This window comes from Geotrypetes seraphini, chromosome 1, assembly GCF_902459505.1.
Source record: "Geotrypetes seraphini chromosome 1, aGeoSer1.1, whole genome shotgun sequence".
Taxonomy (NCBI): Eukaryota; Metazoa; Chordata; class Amphibia; order Gymnophiona; family Dermophiidae; genus Geotrypetes; species Geotrypetes seraphini.
Genome location: NC_047084.1, coordinates 124,562,994 through 124,584,255, shown reverse-complemented (window position 1 = coordinate 124,584,255; position 21,262 = coordinate 124,562,994).

The window sequence follows — 21,262 nt, the reverse complement described above, 5'->3', positions numbered from 1 at the left end:
ATGAAGTAGGTTAGGACACTTCATTCTAACATGCGCCTGACAGCTCAGAACTTGCGATCAGCTAGTTTTAATGACATTTAAATGAGAAACAATTTTTAGTTCTCTCTCTCTAAAATCACAGCCTAAAGAGCTGCAGAAGAAATGTACTAAGTACTCAGCTATTCTAGTTTTTCAATGGTGATTGGGACATTAGGAGAGGACAGTTTTCTACCTACATAGCTGTTTAACTACTTAGCCTAATTCTGTTGAAAACTGCTGAGTGTCTAAAGTGCTTTTCCAAGAAAAGTGCTTCACTCAGGCAACCTGAGATTGAACTAGTGATGAACAAAGGGTCCTTCACTCCAAAGCACTCTCTCCCACATTAAAAAACTTATCTTGTGCAGATTATACTACAAAGATAATGAAAAAGACCCCAGGCAAAAATGAGCAAACTTAGAAAACATGTCCCTATGCTCATAAGTGGTGGCAAATACACTGTGTTAGGGTTGCCAGATTTCCTCTTTGAAAAAAGAGGACGCCTAGCCCCACCCTAGTCTGCCCCATCCCTGCCCCTTTCTTCCCCAAGCCTCGCCCCCACACAAACCTCCCTGAGCTCAAAGGCCACATTTGGAAGCCTTCGTGCATGTGCAGACATCGATTCAATAACATCACACACATGCACATGCGCGTATAAGACCATAAGAATTGCCGCTGCTGGTCAGACAGTGGTCCATCGTGCCCAGCAGTCCACTCATGCAGCGGCCCTTAGATCAAAGACCATTGCCCTAACTGAGACTAGCCCTACCTGTGTATGTTCTGGTTCAGCAGGAACTTATCTAACTTTGTCTTGAATCCCAGGAGGGTACTTTCCCCTATAACAGCCTCCTGAAGAGCGTTCCAGTTTTCCACCACTCTCTGGATGAAGAAGAACTTCCTTACGTTTGTATGGAATCTATCCTCTTTTAACTTTAGAGAGAGTGCCCTCTCGTTCTCCCTACCTTGGAGAGGGTGAACAACCTGTCTTTATCTACTAAGTCTATTCCCTTCATTATCTTGAATGTTTTGATCATGTCCCCTCTCAGTCTCCTCTTTTCAAGGGAGAAGAGGCCCAGTTTCTCTAATCTCTTGCTGTACTCATCCAGCCCCTTAATCATTTTAGTCACTCTTCTCTGGACCTTTTGAGTAGTACTATGTCCTTCTTCATATACGGCGACCAGTGCTGGACGCAGTATTCCAAGTGAGGGCGTACCATGGCCCGGTACAGCAGACGGCTTCATCGACTTGTCAACCAGTACTCCCAAGTCTCTTTCCGAGTACTGCACCGGACATCATGCATTCGTGTATAAGATTTTTGTTACCGACATGCATCACCTTACACTTATCCATGTTAAACCTCATTTGTCATGTCGCAGCCCATTTCTCGAGCGTGTTGATGTCACGTTGCAGGTCTTTGCAATCCTTCTGTATCTTCACTACTCTGAATAACTTCGCATTGTCTCCAAATTTGTCATTTCCTATGCTGAAAGGCATAAGGGGAGTGTGTGGCGCAGTGGTTAAAGCTACAGCCTCAGTACCCTGGGGTTGTGGGTTCAAACCCACGCTGCTCCTTGTGATCCTGGGCAAGTCACTTAATCCCCCCATTGCCTCAGGTACATTAGGTAGATTGTGAGCCCGCCGGGACAGACAGGGAAAAATGCTTGAGTATCTGAATAAATTCATGTAAACCGTTCTGAACTCCCCTGGGAGAACGGTATAGAAAAATTGAATTTTATTTAGAATTTACCTACATTGGCAAATTAGGGAAGTCTCTACTTTTCAAAATTACTGAGTTGTGGAATGATTTTCCTATTCATCTGTGTGATCTGAGCTCTTTCCAACCATTTCGAAAACATCTGAAAATTTGGCTATTTTCAAAGTTGTAAATTCCGCTCCTCTCCATACTATTCGAAATCCATATTGTATCTGTTCTCCTTTCTAATTTTCTTGTAAACCATGCTGAGCTCTACTGTTATAGAGAAGATGCGGTATATAAGCCTAAGGTTTAGTTTAGTTTGAACTCCTCTTCTATGAGGAAAGGCTCTTCAGCTTGGAAAAGAGATGGTGGTGGTGAATGGAATTTGCTTGGAGGAAGAAAAAGTGAGTAGTGGCGTGCCTCAAGGATCAATGCTGGGGCCAATTCTGTTCAATATGTTTGTGAGCGATATTGCTGAAGGGTTAGAAGGAAAGATTTGCCTTTTTGTGGATGATACCAAGATTGGTAACAGAGTGGACACCCCAGAGGGAGTGGAAAACATGAAAAAGGATCTGCAAAATTTGGAAGAATGGTCTGAAGTCTGGCAACCAAAATTCAATGTAAAGAAGTGCAGAGTGATGCATTTGGGTAGTGGAAATCCAAGGGGGATGTATGTGCTGGTAGGCGAGAGGCTGATATGCACAAATGGGGAGAGGGACCTTGGGGTGATAGTGTCTGAGAATCTGAAGGTGACGAAGCAGTGTGACAGAAGGATGCTAGGCAGTATAGAGATAGGTGTAACCAGCAGAAGAAAGAAGGTATTGATGCCCCTCTACAGGTTTTTGGTGATGCCCCACTCAGAGTATTGTGTTCAGTTTTGGATGCCATATATGGCGAAGAATATAGAAAGTCTTGAAGTGGTCCAGAGAAAGTGATAAAAATGGTAAGGGGTTTGAGCCAAAAGACATACAAGGAGAGACTGGAAGAGCTGAATTTGTATATTGTAGAGGAGAGGAGGGACAGGAGAGATATGATACAGATGTTATATATTTGAAAGGTATTAATATAGGACCAAATCTTTTCCAGAGAAAGGAAATTGGTAAAACTAGAGGACATAATTTGAACGTTGAGGGGTGTTAGACTTAGGAGTAATGTTAGGAAATTCATTTTCATGGAGAGGGTGGTGTATGTCTGGTATACCCTCCTGAGGGATGTGGTGGAGAGGAAAACAGTGATGGAATTCAAAAAAGTGTGGGATGAACAGAGAGGATCTCTAACTAGTATCTGAATGGACAAACTTTCATGGTCTGAATCCCACCAAGGAGATAGCTTGGATGAACTGGAGTAAGCTTCAATGGCAACTCCAGTAGTTGGAACTTAAGGATAGTATTAGGTGGACTTCTATGGTTTGTGGCCCAGAAGAAAAATAAAAAAAGAATTCAGTCATGAAATTGTAATGCAAGTAGTTATAGGGTAGACTGGATGGACCGTTCAGGTCTTTATCTGCCATCATTTACTATGTTTTAAGATGGACTTAGGGTAATCCACTGCTTATTCTTCTGATAAGCAGCATAAAATCTGTTGTGTTTCTTGGGATCTTGCCAGGTTCTTGTGATAGGTTGGCTGCTGTTGGAAACAGGATATTTGGCTTGATGAAACCTTGCTCTTGTCCCTGTAGTGCTACTTTTATGCTCTTATGGAGATGAGATCCCTGGCTTATAAATAATAACAAAGCAGAAATGAAAGTAGTTGGAACTCCCCCCCCCTTCATCTGTGGTATATTTAAGAATGAGACTCATAATCGAAACAGAAATACATCTAAAAACCCACCCAAATCTGCACTTGGACGACCTAAAATACAGGTCATCCAAGTGCCGATAATCAAACGGGTTTGTAGATATATCCAGAGACTTTGTAGGTCTCTGAACCCCTGTGTGTGCCCAGAGCTTAAGGGGGCATTTTTGAAGGATTGGTTAGGCGGGATGTGAGCCGACCTAGATTGCAGTACTGTAGGGATAATCGAAAGTTTGACGAGGCTGCCTGGATGGAACTTATATGTTGTAACTTAGACGATCTAAAAACAGGTCTAAGGGCCCAGAAAATATCCAAAGTGACCAGATAAGCACTACAGGGACAAAATACAGACCTGCACACACTCCCCCAGTGATCACTGAACCCCCCACCTCCCCACCCCCCCCGCCATGAAAATCGGAATAAAAGCATATATACATGCCTCCAGAACATTAGTACTTGGCATAGGAAAACCTAGTAGAGCTGCACAGAGTTGGATTAAGTAATCTAGGGGATTGGGGGGGGGGGGTTGTGAACCATAGAGAGAAGGACCCAGGCCCATAAGCCACTCTATCCACTGCATTTATGATTGAAAATATGAGTCCACCAAAATCCCCCCAAACCCTACTGTACTGCCATATAGGTGGCACCTGCAGCCATAAGAGCTATTGGGGTTGTAGACAGATGGGTTCAGTAGGTTTTGGGGGACTTACCATAACCTGCAAGGGAGTTGTGGTGAAATGTTTGTGACATCCTTTTTGTGAAGTTTACAGCAGTGCCCTGTAAGGTGCCCCACTACATCACTTTGCTGGCCCTTCCCATGTCCAAAAGGTCTTGTTCTAGGCATTTGGGACTTGGACGATTTTTTGGATGAGAATGTAGCATAAAGATAGGCGTACTAGCGGTCTGCTCAATCAAATGGCTATACATAGAAGTAGACGATTTTTGGGAAAAAAAATTTGGGATGTATTTTTCGAGAATGGACTTTGGATGCTGCTGAGTTTGGGCGATTCACACTCTAGACCCATAACGGACTTAGACGATTGTTTTGATTATGCCCCAGAATGGTTTTTATATTCTTAAGCATAGTTGGAGGGTATCAAAATTCAACCAAATGGTTCTTATACAATCAAGAGGAGAATATGAAAAAGGATCTGCAAAAGTTAGAGGAATGGTCTAATGCCTGGCAACTAAAATTCAATGCAAAAAAATGCAGAGTAATGCATTTGGGGATTAATAATAGGAAGGAACCGTATATGCTGGGAGGAGAGAAGCTGATATGCACGGACGGGGAGAGGACCTTGGGGCTATAGTGTCCGAAGATCTAAAGGCGAAAAAACAGTGTGACAAGGCAGTGGCTGCTGCCAGAAGGATTCTGGGCTGTATAAAGAGAGGCGTAGTCAGTAGAAGGAAGAAGGTGTTGATGCCCCTGTACAGGTCATTGGTGAGGCCCCACTTGGAGTATTGTGTTCAGTTTTGGAGACCCTATCTGGCGAAAGACGTAAGAAGACTTGAGGCGGTCCAGAGGAGGGCGACGAAAATGATAGGAGGCTTGCGCCAGAAGACGTATGAGGAGAGACTGGAAGCCCTGAATATGTATACCCTAGAGGAAAGGAGAGACAGGGGAGATATGATTCAGACGTTCAAATACTTAAAAGGTATTAACGTAGAACAAAATCGTTTCCAGAGAAAGGAAAATGGTAAAACCAGAGGACATAATTTGAGGTTGAGGGGTGGTAGATTCAGGGGCAATGTTAGGAAATTCTACTTTACGGAGAGGGTGGTGGATGCCTGGAATGCGCTCCCGAGAGAGGTGGTGGAGAGTAAAACTGTGACTGAGTTCAAAGAAGCGTGGGATGAACACAGAAGATTTAGAATCAGAAAATAATATTAAAGATTGAACTAGGCCAGTTACTGGGCAGACTTGTACGGTCTGTGTCTGTGCATGGCCGTTTGGAGGAGGATGGGCAGGGGAGGGCTTCAATGGCTGGGAGGGTGTAGATGGGCTGGAGTAAGTCTTAACAGAGATTTCGGCAGTTGGAACCCAAGCACAGTACCGGGTAAAGCTTTGGATTCTCGCCCAGAAATAGCTAAGAAGAAAAAAAAAAAAAAAATTTAAATTGAATCAGGTTGGGCAGATTGGATGGACCATTCAGGTCTTTATCTGCCGTCATCTACTATGTTACTATGTTACTATGTATGTTTTCTTATAGGACTAAATCTTCATTTGTCCTCCATGAAAACTAAATACGCATTATTGTTAAGATTGTTGTAGTTTTCCAGGACTCACTACGTCTGAGTAGGTAAAACCCAGACACGATGAGACCCGGAAAACTGCAACAATCACGATACCAGCCATGAAGGCCTAAGAGAACCTAAGTATACATTATTCATCCAATGCAAAAATCATGTTTTCAGGTTCGAAAAATCCCTTTTAAAATCACAAACCAAAATACCGTGCTTCTTTTACAAAGCTGTGGTAGCGATTCCCACACGGCAAATGCAACCATGTCCATTCATATGCGATGGGCTTCATGCTGGGAATCGATTTCTGTGGCTTTGGAAAGGGAGTCCATAATTTAAATGATATTTTATTCTTTATTACTTATATTCTGCTTTTATGCAAAGCGGATTACAATAGTATATTCAGAATTAAAGCAATAATTGAACATTCATAATACCACATACTTATCTGTCTGCTGAACAAAAGGTCACTCAATGCTCACAAAGCATCTTGTAGGATGGTGACCAACCAAATGGCTGCTTCCAAGGGTTTAGGATACTCAACTCAACTTAAACAGGCAGAACAGCAATAGGGAAACTTTTCAGTTAAGAAGCCCTTACTTTGAGGTCAGTTAGTCCCAATAATGTACTATTTGAGATGATCGAAAAATGCACACTTATTTTTATTTACCTCCACCTTTATAAAGCTGCACTAGCGTTTTCAGCGCCAGCCATGGACGCCCACAGGAATTCCATGAGTGTTGAAGCTGTTACCAGGGTGGCCAACGCTAAAAAGAGTAGCGCGGCTTTGTAAAGGAGGGGGTTATTTACTTATTTAATTTATTTAAAATATTTATATCCCACATATTCAAAATCTATGTGGGTTACAAATAATTCCATTCATAATAACATTACACAAACTCTAAGAATCCAAATTAACATGATACACTTAAAATTTCTTAGTACAGTCAATGTTACATAACTAAAAAAAAAAATAAATCTTATATATAAACTGATGAATAATAAAACAATTCCCCATCACAAAGCCTGGAAAGCCTTTTGAGAAAAAAAAAGTCTTCAAACACTTACTGTTTGTCAGATTGTCTCCTTTTTACTTTTTCATATCAGGGAGAGTGTTCCATAGTTGAGGACTCACCACACCAAAACCATAAGAACAACTAGTTGCATAGATCGTATAGAAGGACACAACCAATAATTGTTTAGACTGAGATCTCAAAGAGCGTGGTGGCAATATGACCCTAATAAAGAAGCCACCACTTTCAGTGCATTTACCATGGAAGCATTGCCACTGTGGCTTTGGTAAAGGGGCTCTTATAATTGGTGCTTGTTTTATACGATGATCCCCCAACACTTTTTCATTGTTTACGTATAGGTTTGATTTTTTTGATTGCTTGTTTCTGTTTTTTCTCATTAGTAAACTAATGTATGTGGAAGCCACCAGAGCAGAGACAGGCTTCAGTATGTAGATGCAATCACTAATTCTTGGGGTAATGAAAATTGAGATTGGAGAGTAACCATCGTAGCTATAACCTCTTTGTACTGGGAACATACAGGTAGCAAGTGAAGTCTACGCAGAAAGTCCAGAAGATGAATCACTTGGAACGCCTACGAAAACTTCTGTTTACATCAGGGAAATATGCACGAAAAAAAGCTGATTGAGTCATGAGAAGAGCCATCAGCAGGTTCTGAATTTTTTTGATTTCAATCTACCAGATGTTTTAGTCTTGATAAAGCTGTTTGCCAGCAATAAATCATTGCTTTTTCACTATTCCGAGAGTGAATCTGTTCTTGGTCATGTGACAGCAATGTTGGAAAACGTTGCTTATGCTCTGAACAACGAGCTCCTGGGATCAATGTTTATCGTGTGCTGAAAACATTAGCTATTCAATAAGTCATTAGCAGGATTAATGAACTTAATATAAAAATGCAAACTTCTCTTCTATATTTTGATTTGCTTCATTCTAGCTGAAAATTGCATTTTATGATCGCTTGACTCCTATTACTTAATTTTCCACATTAAAATGCATTACTCTACTATTTTTTTCCAAGAAACAATTTATAAGGATTTTAAAGCAAGAGGACTTGCTGTAGCTGAGCCCTGGAGAGGAGGGGAGAGTCCTAACAGTACTGGTTAGCATGCTTCTGCACTCAGTTGTGTTATCACATGTGGGAGTGTGGTACATAGCTTAATGCATGTACAGTGTGTGTGTGTGAACACACGTGTGTTGTACTCATCATTGAAAGATATTTGTTCATTGACGGAACATATGGAAGGCAGTTTCTGACTGCCCTCATTAGAACAACGTTCCTTGATACTTTCTTCCTGCATACTTCAGCACTGTTCAAGGAGAAATTATAACAATACAGTCTCGATTATTCAACCTTGCTAATCCGACCATCCACATGGTGACATCACTTTAAGGACAGAGCGGCTTCTTTTCTGGCTTTAAGAATGCCATGTTTTCAAGATGAGACCATCCTTTTCCAGTACTTACAGCAATATATGGACTTAGGTTCCTGCTTTTTCAATGAGTGAACCATTTTTGATCCGAGACCATACTTCTCTGCTTTTTTGTTGCTAATTAGTTTTAATAAAGAATATTTTAAATGCAGATAACTTGTATACCTGTCCTTTATGGATAAAGTAGGTTTTCCATGCATTTTTAAAGGGTTACCATTGTTTTCTGTATTATCGGACTTTTATTCAACAATGAGCCGGTCCCATTTACATGGGATAGTCGAGACTGTACTGCTTCTCGCTTTCACTTTGAAACATGCTGCAGGGCAACATATCTATGGATTGTTTTATCATGGAAACATGAGGCTTCATTTTATGACAAGATACATAAGAACATAAGAACATAAGAACATAAGAAATGCCTCTACTGGGTCAGACCTGAGGTCCATCGTGCCCAGCAGTCCGCTCACGCGGTGGCCCAACAGGTATAGGACCTGTGCAGTAATCCTCTATCTATACCCCTCTATTCCCTTTTCCAGGAGAAAGTTGTCCAATTCCCTCTTGAACCCCAGTACCGTACTCTGCCCTATCACGCCCTCTGGAAGCGCATTCCAGGTGTCCACCACACGCTGGGTAAAGAAGAACTTCCTAGCATTCATTCTGAATCTGTCTCCTTTCAACTTTTCTGAATGCCCTCTTGTTCTTTTATTTTTTGAAAGTGTGAAGAATCTGTCCCTCTCTACTCTCTCTATGCCCTTCATGATCTTGTAAGTCTCTATCATATCCCCTCTAAGTCTTCTCTTCTCCAGGGTAAAAAGTCCCAGTTTTTCCAATCTCTCAGCGTATGAAAGGTTTTCCATCCCTTTTATCAGACGTGTCGCTCTCCTCTGAACCCTTTCGAGTATCGCCATATCCTTCCTAAGGTACGGCGACCAATATTGGACGCAGTACTCCAGATGCGGACGCACCATCGCTCGATACAATGGCAAGATAACTTCTTTCGTTCTGGTTGTAATACCCTTTTTGATGATGCCTAGCATTCTATTTGCCTTCTTAGCAGCCGCTGCGCACTGTGCCGACGGCTTCATTGTCAAGTCCACTATCACCCCCAGGTCCCTTTCTTGAGTACTCTCATTTAAAAACATCCCTCCCATCGTATAGTTGTACCTCGGGTTTCTGTTTCCCACATGTAATACTTTACATTTCTCGACATTGAACTTCATCTGCCATCTCGTTGCCCATTCCTCTAGTTTGTTCAAGTCCCTTTGCAGTTTTTCACAGTCTTCTTTAGTCCGAGCTCTACTAAATAGTTTAGTGTCATCTGCAAATTTTATTATCTCACACTTCGTCCCTGTTTCTAGATCATTTATGAATACATTAAATAGCAGCGGCCCTAGTACTGAGCCCTGTGGGACCCCACTCGTGACCTTTTTCCAGTCCGAGTAGTGGCCCTTCACTCCCACCCTCTGTCTCCTACCTATGTGAATAATCCCAAAAGACTCAGGGCAACATTTGTGCCTATATCTTGCTGTACGTGTAACCTCAAATTGCTTATTCACTTCCAGCTCAAGATTCTTGATCTTATTGTTAACCATAATGAATCCTTGAATCCTACATAAGAACATAAGAACATAAGTAGTGCCTCTGCTGGGTCAGACCACAGGTCCGTCACGCCCAGCAGTCTGCTCCCGCGGCGGCCCAATAGGTCATGACCTGTCTGAATCACCCCTTGGTTTCTCATCGAAGTCCTATCTTCCCATCAAATTCTTGACCCTTTGTCCCCGCACCCCTTTCAGTACCCTACGATCCCTTTGTCCCTCAGGAATCTGTCCAGTCCCTGTTTGAATCCCTGTACTGTATTCTGCCTGATCACTTCCTCCGGGAGCGCATTCCATGTGTCCACGACCCTTTGGGTGAAGAAAATCTTCCTTGCATTTGTCTTGAATCTATCCCCCTTCAGTTTCTCCGAGTGCCCCCTCGTACCCGTTGTCCCTCTCAGTCTGAAGAACCTGTCCCTATCCACCCTCTCTATGCCTCTCAGGATTTTGAAGGTCTCTATCATATCTCCCCTGAGCCTCCTCTTTTCCAGAGAGAAGAGACCCAGCTTATCCAGCCTCTCAGCGTATGGGCAGTTTTCCAGCCCTTATGTTACATAAGAACATAAGAATAGCCTTACTGGGTCAGACCAAAGGTTCATCAAGCCCAGTAGCCTGTTCTCATGGTGACCAATCCAAAATTACAAAGACTAGGGGACACTCGAAGTTACAGGGAAATACTTTTAAAAGTAATATGAGGAATTTTATTTTCACTCAGAGAATAGTTATGCTCTGGAACACATTGCCAGAGGATGTGGTAAGAGCGGATAGCGTAGCTGGTTTTAAGAAAGGTTTGGACAAGTTCCTGGAGCAAAAGTCCATAGTCTGTTATTGAGAAAGACATGGGGGAAGCCACTGCTTGGTCTGTATTGCTAGCATTGAATATTACTACACCCTGGGTTTTGGTCAGGTACTAGTGACCTGGATTGGCCACTGTGAGAACGGGCTACTGGGCTTGATGGACCATTGGTCTGACCCAGTAATGCTATTCTTATGTCCTTATGTTCAGGTGGACCAAGAAAGACAAATTACAGACAAGATTGAGTGTTGAGTGTTGAGATGCAGCTCTTGGCAAAAGGAAGATGACGTCACCTCCATTGCTGAGAGAGTGGCAGGACAAGTGCTCAGCCATGGTTAGTATAACGATAATGAGGTGTAGGCACCTGGAATTTGGTTTGAGAGGGTGTAAAGCTAGGAAACTCCCCACTATTGACTAAGCAGCAAAGAACGTGAAGAATGGCATGGGCTGTGCAATACGGCAAGTGGACAAAGGAAATGTAAGTGAAGGTATTATATAGTGATGAGAGCACTTTCTGCATCTTGGGTGATCAGTTCAGAATGTATGTACACAGATATCCAGGAGAAGAATTCAGGCTTGAATGCTTTGACCTGTCAGTTAAGCATCCTACAAAGGTCATGGTATGAGGTGTATGGTGGCAAGTTGTGTTGGTCAGCTTCACATTGTAGAGGGCATGGTGAATGCTGTGAAGTACATTGAAATCCCACAGAAATGATGTTGCCTTCAGCAGAGAACTTGTTTCCTGGTGATTACTTCTTTCAAGATGATAATACACCATGTTGTCAAGCAAAAGCTGTACTCGAATGGATGAGAAAGAAGGGAGTGAAGACAATTGATTGGCCTGCTCAGTCACCAGATCTTAATCCAACTGAGAACCTGTGGCACAAGCTGTCAATGGAAATATTTTTTAAAAAAGCCAATAGCAAAGCAAGAGCTGATTGTGTCATTGATTGAAGCTTAGAATAGGATTATCACCCATGAGCATCTGGTGAAGCTGATCCACTCTATGTCCGAAAGGTGTCGGTTTGTCTGCAAAAGCAAAGGCTGGTCAATCAAATATTGAAAGCAGTAGAAAGGACAAAACAGTCCTCTTCAGGGATATCTATAGAAATAAAAGAAATATAACAGAATCTGTTACTACAACTTAATATCATACAGCCATATGAGCACAATATTCAATTGCCAATATTCAATAAAATTTCTGTAGCCTGAAAATTTATTTAAAGGTACATTTTTATAAAATATACATGTACAGTAACTAAACATATGATAGTAGAATAGAAAATTAAATAAGATAAATAAATGGTTACATAGCTTAAAATGCATCAACCAAGTCAAGTGATGCAGGCCTTTTGCACACCACTTGTAGGCGACATTGCATTCATACCAAGTGGGTCTGTCTACAAGAATGCTGGTTTACAGATTTATACTTTAAAGGTTTTATGTTCCGTTGATCCCCCCCCCCCCCCCCAATTGACAACTTTCTTGATGACTCTCTGAATGTACCTCTGGATACTTGGAATGCGAATACCATACGTAATATATACATCCAGGTTTTAGAGTTCTGTATTACATTGAAGGTTTAATTGACTCTTGATGAAGGCAGACCAGTCGAAACATGGCTGTGTCAAATCTCTTATGAACACTTCCAATGTTCAACTGTAAATAAAGATTGTATATTTGACTCTGGTGAATCCTGGTTTTCTCTGTGTCCCACTTCCTGTTTTTCTCAGTTGTCGAATGGATATGCTTTTTAAAAGTTTTTACTAGACACTTACAAAATTACCCCTAATATGCTGGCATCTACTGCATTACTACATGAAAGACAGAATTCATAGTTCAATGACATGCCTTAGTCATGGGACAGCTGACGATTTGGTTAGGGGTCACCAGTTGTGAAATGATGGAGGATTGGAGATTGCTCCTATATCCAATATACTCTAGGAACATAGTAAATGTCGACCAATAAAGTGGCCAGAGCTTCCACTTCTTCATTAATCTCTGTCTCTCCATGACAATTTTGGGGCACAGACTGTAAAAGTCTGCCATCACCAGTCCAATTTCCCAGCATCTGTAGTTGGTCGAAGCTCACTCTAGTCTCAATCCTGATCTGGGTTTTTTCCTCATTTGTGGGGCCCAGACAATAGAAGTCTTAATATCGAAACTCACTCCAGTTATGAGACCATTTCAGTTTTGCTTTCATAGGATTCCATCATTTCTATATAGTGTTCCCATACAGTCTTGAATTCCTTCACCATTTTTGTCATCAGGCATTCCAGGTATCCACCAGCCTTTTTATGGCATTGCCATCTCCCACCCTGGAACTCAGCTTATGACCTATAATCTAATCTAATCTAATCTAAACCTTAAGTTTATATACCGCATCATCTCCATGAGTTATGGGTGTGGAGGGGTTTAGATCAGCTTTTTTCAAAAGAGGGGATAAGGCAATGTCTCCCATTTCTGCAGAAAATAGACCTGAGAGTAGAGCGGAATTTATAAGTTTGGTGAGAGATGAGATGGCTTGTGTGGGAATATTTTCGTATAAGTAGAAGGGGAAAGGATCCAAGGTGCAGTTGCAGGATTTTAACTTGAGGCAGAGTTTGGAGACCTGGGAATCAGAGACGAGATCGAAGGCGGTCCAGGATCTATCGGCTGGGATATAGTTGGCATCGGTTAGATTAGGGTTGGAGGCGGCGAGCACCAGGAAGTTATAAGAGGGTGTTGGAGGGAAGGAGCATCGTAAGGTAGTGACTTTCTCATTGAAAAATTTTGCTAGTTCATCGGCAGATGGAGAGGAGGGGAGTGTGGCAGAATCGTGTTTGGAGGATATGGAACGCCAAATGTTGAACAGTGTATTACTTTGGTTGTTGGATCTGGAGATTTTGTTGCCGTAGTAGTTCTTCCTTGATTTTTTAAATTCAGTATTGTAGAACTTAATATTCGCCCTCCAGGACTGTCTGTCGGTGGGGGATTTAGATTTTTTCCATTTCCATTTTTCAAGTTTCAAGTTTATTAATAAATTTGATAAATCGCCTATTAGAATCACTAAGCGATGTACAAAATCAAAAATAGAGTATAATAAAAAGAAACAAACATTTAACAAAGTACTTTCGTCAAAAACAAACATGAGTTGGGAGGGAAAGGATAAAAGTTACAATTTTCAGGTTGGGGTAGAAGAAATGGGAAAAAACAAAGGGATAAGGGGAAGTAAACCACAGCATAATTTGGAATCTCGCTAAACATTTAAATATTAAAAGCATCTTTAAATAAGTAAGATTTTAAAAGTTTTTTGAATGTTATAACGTCCTTTTCATTTCTAATATATTGTGGCAGGGCATTCCATCACAGAGAATATGTCTGCTCTTCTTGTACCGATCATTTTCAAAGAGGGGACTGTAAGAAGGTTTTGACCAGAAGAGCGAAGTGAACGTTGGGAAGTGTGAGGTATTAATAGTCTAGATATGAATTGAGGTTCGTCGAAGGCTAGAGTTTTAAAGATGAGCAATATTATTTTAAAGGTGATTCTATGACCAATTGGGAGCCAGTGAGCATCTATTGGTAGCGGTGAAACATGATTGTATTTCCTAGCATTATATATTAATTTAAGAGATGCAGCCTCCAAAACTGAACACAATACTCCACATGGGGCCTTGCCATTGACTTGTACAAGGGCATCAGTGCTTCCTTTCATCTACGGAATAAGCCTTTCTCTATGCAAGTCAACATCCTTCTGGCTACAGCCACCACCTTGTCACCCAGTCTATGCTTATCAGTCTCTCACCCCTTAATAAATACAACCCCATGTGCATCTTTCTACACTTCTTATGCTTTAATTTGTAACTGCCACACATTAGACCATTCTAATCTTTTTAGATCATTTCTAATGTAGCTCATGCCCTCTGGGGTGTCCATTCTGTTGTGAGTCTCAATATCATCTGCAAAAAAGGCAAACTTTCTCTTCTAATCCTACAACAATGCCACCGAAGACTTAGAAGGCAAAGTCTGCTTTTTTGCAGATGACATTGAGATTTGCAACAGAGTGGAACCCCCCCCCCCCCCGGAGGGAGTGGAATGGCCAGTAAAGCTATGGATGGGGATTGGGGAGGTCTGGCAGAGGGGCCTGGGTGGGGGTAGGGGAGTAGTTGTTGCCTGGGTGATCAAATAGGTCTACTGGGAGTCCCTAAGGGGATCTGATATCTTCTGTGGGGACTGAGGGGTGATTGGGGAGCTGGTTTGGGCTATCTAAATTGGGGCAGTAATTTTATAAAGGTGTGTTGGAGGAGGGGTGTTTGCACATTTTTTTTCTCTATGTGCATCTTGCTAAAATTGTGCCTCCTACTGGACATGGATAGACCCAGAGTTCTGCACCTATTTTACAAAAGGCTGCCTTAAACCACCCTGACTATCCATCCCAAATAAGAACCATTGACAGAAAATGAAGGCAACTTGCAATAAATGGAGACTTTTTAAATTTGTCCTACTGTCACCTTTTCTCTCTCACTCTACTGTTTGTCATATCTTTCACACTGTATATACCATGCTACGAATTGTCATGCTATGTCTATCACATGATGTTTGCCATCCCATGTCTACCGCGCTAGGTTCTATCATGTTACATGTCATACTAGGTCAGCCATGCTTGTAAAACGATGTTTGCTATAAGAACATAAGATTTGCCGCTGTGGTCCATCGTGCCCAGCAGTCCGCTCACGCGGCGGCTCTTGGTCAAAGACCAGTGCCCTAACTGAGACTAGCCCTACCAGCGCACGTCCTTGTTCGGCAGGAACTTGTCTAACTTTGTCTTGAATCCCTGGAGGGTGTTTTCCCCTATGACAGACTTCGGAAAAGCGTTCCAGTTTTCTACCACTCTCTGGATATATCTTGAACTTGGAGCATGAACACGCTACAAAGAAAAGATAAGTTTACTTCACACTAACTGTGTTTCTGGCTGTTCATCAAACATTAACAGTGGTTTTGAACTGGTTGAATGCTACCAACAGAGTGGTTAACAGTATATGGTTAAGAGCTGTACTTTTGTCATCACTTTGTATAAATACACTGTAATATGTACGTAAACTTGTAGCCCATTCTCAGCTCTCCTGGGAGGATGGGATTGAAAAGCAACACACATAAATAAATAATTTCTTTGTTTTAAATAAAATTCATGAACTGTAAAATCTCACAAAAGTGGAAACATAGCTGGTAAAAATACAAAGGCAAATCTTTAGGCTTTTCATTAAACCAGAGAGAAAATGACGGACGGAGAGCGGTTCTTCCAGTTGAGTGTGAGACTGAAATGCAGAATAGCGTTTTGAGATCTGCATTTAGAAATGAGACAGGGGACTAAAGAAACTCGTCTGAGTTTGGGAAATCTCTAGTTTTCTGCACCTTGGATGCTATAAAGATCCACTGTCATGCAATCATCTTCTGACTGAAAACCAAAATCGATATTTAATCAGACTATTTCAGGTGCCACAGTGGGGACTTTCTGCAAATTGCTTATAGGAGATTTAGGGAACAACAGTAGGAGAAGAACTGTAATAAAATAGTTGATAAAAATGAGAATATTAAGAGCTGCCTGGATTGCTGTGAAACAGCTGCTGGGAGCTGATTACTTCCTCATTAAGTGGGCTAGGAAGGGACACTGGAAAGTGAGGTCAAAATGAGGAAACCGCTCATCGGGATAGTTCTTGTGCCGATTTTCAAATAAAAGCAGATCTTCATGTCTCTCGCATTTATGCCAGTGATCATCTCATTTCTAATTCTTTTCTTATTTATTGAGGTTTATTAAGCACCTTTTCTTGATGAGATTCACCCACAATTCATTGACTAGAAAGCAGGTACTGTTAAGTATTTCTTAATATATCTTAGCCTGTCCCCCTGTCCTCGTTGCTCAGACCCTTTTTTCACCCCCATATACTGTTCACCCATTCCTTCCATTTTATTTTGAAAAAGTATTTATTTCGTTTTATAGCTTGTCCTTCCAGAGGAGCTCGGAACGGGGTGTCCAACCTGCAGCCCAAGGGCCACATGCGGCCCAGTGAAGTATTTTGTGTGGCCCGGGTCGAGGGCGATGCAGTGCTTTCCTCTGCTGCCCCCGGGTGTTTACTGTCTTGTTGGCTTCTTCCTCTGTCTTGCTGCAGCTTTTGCACATTTGTGCGGCCCCAGAAACATTTTTTTCGGCCAATGTGGCCCAGGGAAGCCAAAAGGTTGGACACCCCTGGGTTACAGCATTACATACATAATACAGAGTGCTATAGTGAATTGCAAACAGTTACAAGATTATATACACAGTACAGAAATATTACAATTTACAGTTGATTCCAGAATTGATTGCTGTGAGGGGGGGGGGTGTAGTTGTATGCATTACATAAGAACATAAGAATTGCCGCTGCTGGGTCAGACCAGTGGTCCATCGTGCCCAGCAGTCCGCTCACACGGCAGCCCCTAGGGCAAAGACCAGTGCTCTAAATGAGCCCAGCCTCACCTGCTTACTTTCCAGTTGAGCAGGAACTTGTCCAACTTTGTCATGAATCCCTGGAGGGTGTTTTCCTCTATGACAGACTCTGGAAGAACATTCCAGTTTTCTACCACTCTCTGGGTGGATAAACTACAGGTCTGTAGTTTCCCGGGTCCCCCCTCAAACCTTTTTTGAAGATTTGCGTAATATTCGCCATCTTCCAGTCCTCCGGAATCTTTCCCGATTTGATCAACAGGTTGGCTACTAATTGAAGCAGTTCAGCTATAGCCCCTTTGTTTCAGCTTGGAAAAGAGACGGCTGAGGGGAGATATGATTGAAATCTAGAACGGGTACAAGTGGATCGATTTTTCACTTCGTCAAAAATTACAAAGACTAGGGGACACTCAATGACGTTACAGGGAAATACTTTTAAAACCAATAGGAGGAAATTTTTTTTCACTCAGAGAATAGTTAAGCTCTGGAACGTGTTGCCAGAAGATGTGGTAAGAGTGGATAGCGTAGCTGGTTTTAAGAAAGGTTTGTACAAGTTCCTGGAGGAAAAGTCCATAGTCTGTTATCAAGAAAGACATGGGCCACTGTTTGCCCTGTATCGGTAGCATGGAATATTGCTACGCCTTGGGTTTGGGCCAGGTACTAGGGACCTGGATTGGCCACCGTGAGAATGGGCTACTGGGCTTGATGGACCATTGGTCTGACCCAATAAAGCTATTCTTATGTTCCCAAAAGGTTAAGCATTGAGGCCCAATCTTTAGGAACACCTGTTACCTGGATAAGCTATTCTGAAAATTGGGCCCAAACTTTCCTGACTTAATGCCACTGACAGATGAATCACTGAGATGCTCTGCCAGAGGAAATTCCATTTACATATATCCTATGATTTAAGACTCACTCTGCTTCTAATCCAGTACCTTCCCTTCCCTTGGAACCCACTCCCAGACCGCTCCATTTATTCATGGCCTCCTAAGTGGGGCACTGTCAAAGCTGTCCTAAAATTTAAGTAAGCCATGTTGAGTTCATGTCTTAATCTAATTCATTAGTCATTCAATTAATGAAATGAATTTGATATACTCTTCCTCTGATAAACTAGCAATATTGTATTTTTCATTTGATTTGATATGTTGTATCTTTATAAATTAAAAAAACCAACATTCAACAAATGATTTAATGAGGAAGCCATATTGCCTTAGACCAGGGGTGGGCAACTCCTGTCCGGCCCTTGAGGACCAGAGTTGCCCACCCCTGGCTTAGAGCATGTAACCCACTGGATCAAGGAGAGTTTTCCCACCCCATTAGGACCTCCAGGTCAGGACCCTATTTCTCAGACTTTGGACATTATTACAAAGGCTGCGTCCAGTGAAAATATGACAGTTCCTCCAGGCTGGTACTGCGACAGAATGACATTGGACATTAGACACAGCATCTCTAAGGAGTCTACTTTCCAGATAAAATCATTTTCTAAAAATAAAAAGTATAACAAATTAGAGCAGCATTTCCACTAAGAACATCACAGAGGTGAGAATCATTCACAAGACAGCCAGTGTCACATGGTGACAAAAAGCCTCACATCGCACAAGTATCTCGGAGGAGTTTACGTGCAGTAAAGTGCTACACATTCTCACCTCATTTCTTGCAGAAAAGCAGAAACATTTTATTTTGGCTGACAGCTTGAGAAAATACGTTTCTCATATCTCGCCTGCTGTTGACTGGAGACCTGAAGTCTGCGTTTCAGTGTCATGCCTCCCAGATGCTGAGTCTGGCCCTTTGAGGTCACCTCTCTCCATTTCTCTCTGCCAAGTTCTTTTGCTCTCTCTTTATTCTCAATTACTAAACTTGCAATACTGGTACGTTGTGTCATTATATAGCACTGCTAGGCTTAAAGACTGCTCAGTCTCTAATTCATACAACTTACAATCTACTCAAGACAAACATGTAGGAAAAACAAGAGATTTTGAGGATTTTGTTTATTTAGAAACTGGCTAATATCAGCAAGATTACAGTCAATCAAAACAGGGTTGCAATTTAAAAACACCTCAAAGGCAGGTCTTTAGAATGCAATTATATTTCAGAAGCCCTATATGTTACCCTTTTACGCCAGTAGAATACATATGTGTGTAAACCATGATTTTAGAAAGGCTGGGACTGCAAACCCCTGGTCCACTTTATATCTCAGCTCTCTCCCCTTCACCCCACCTGTGTGGTCCTCAGAATTTATCTGTTTTCCGTGCTTCATAGTGAGATTATCTGGGTGTATTTTGCTGTCTCATAGTTCCATGTGTATATGTGCATATGTATGTTTGTGAGTCTATGTGTCTCTGTTTGGATCCCTGGGTCTGGTTCTCAGTATATGTATATGTGGACTGCAGCTGCTTGTTGTGGGTCTCACAAGGTGCTGGTGGAGAAAGCCAGAAGTCATGAGTGACCTCAGCAAAATAGGCCATGGGGACTGTACTGCATGAGACGTACAGGTAAGAGAGGAGTCACAAGGAGACATTCCTTTCACACAATATATAGGCCCATGTGTAGTACTGAAACTTCTACATGGTATATTCCTACCCCTACTTCCTCTATTTTTGAATGCTCGATGACTCAGAATCTACAAAAAACATAAACTCTCCTTCCCCTCTCTAAAAGGGATTAGATCAACTGGAAACTCTCCCGATCTTACATCTATAGATTTACGGAGACTTGGAACAAAATTCTATCTTCTATTAGGATTCTCATAAGATCATAAGCAATGCCTCCGCTGGGTCAGATCTGAGGTCCATCGTGCCCAGCAGTCCACTCATGCGGCGGCCCAACTGGTCCAAGACCTGTGCAGTAATCCTCTATCTATACCCCTCTATCCCCTTTTCCAGCAGGAAATTGTCCAATCCTTTATTGAACCACAGTACCGTACTCTGCCCTATTACGCTCTCTGAAAGCGCATTCCAGGTGTCCACCACACGTTGGGCAAAGAAGAACTTCCTAGCATTCATTTTGAATCTGTCCCCTTTCAACTTTTATGAATGCCCTTTTGTTCTTTTATTATTTGAAAGTTTGAAGAATCTGTCCCTCTCTACTCTCTCTATGCCCTTCATGATCTTGTAAGTCTCTATCATATCCCCTCAAGTCTCCTCTTCTCCAGGGAAAAGAGACCCAGTTTCTCCAATCTCTCAGCGTATGAAAGGTTTTCAATCCCCTTTATCAGACGTGTCGCTCTCCTCTGAACCCTCTCGAGTAACGCCATGTCCTTCTTAAGGCACGGCAACCAATATTGGACGCAATACTCCAGATGCAGACATACCATCGCCCGTTACAATGGCTGGATAACTTCTTTCATTCTGGTTGTAATACCCTTCTTGATTATGCCTAGCATTCTGTTTGCCTTCTTAGCGGCCACTGCGCACTGTGCCGTCAGCTTCATTGTCATGTCCACCATTATCCCCAAGTCCCTTTTTTGGGTACTCTCATTTAATAACATCCCTCCCATCGTATAGTTGTACCTTGGGTTTCTGTTTCCCACGTGTAATACTTTACATTTCTCTGAAAACCTTCTTGATAGGAAAATAACCTTCGTATATCGCTGATAGTGATCCTTGCCAATTCAGGTATTATTAAACTTTGGCTTAAGCTTATGCCCTATCTAGTTTTATCCAAAAACTATGAATTTGTTTTCATCTTTATGTTAACTGAATCGAGCTCCAATTTGGGGATGATGCGGTATATAAATCTAAGTTTTAGATTAGATTAAAGAAAAGGGTACATCAAGGAAGACAAATGAATTGCAGACAGACTAAATTCCTTCTTTGCATCTGTCTTTATGAAGGAGGACGCTGCCACAATACCAGAAGCAGTGAAGTGTTCAAAGGAGTAATAGAGCACAGCCTCATCACAGTAGAAATGGATTTGGTCCAGATATACTACCAGATCAACATTCTTAAAAGCAACAAATCCCCTGGACCTGATGGAATTCACCCAAGAGTCTTAAAAGAACTGAAGGTTGAAATCAGAGAGCTTTTGCAAAAACTTGCCAATCTGTCAATTAGAACTGGACAGATACTGGAAGATTGGAAGATAGCAAACGTCACGTCAATTTTCAAAAAAGGATCAAGAGGAGAACCGGGCAACTACAGACCTGTGAGTCTTACGTCTGTCCCTGGAAAGATGGTTGAAGCACTGATTAAAGATAGCATAGTCCGGC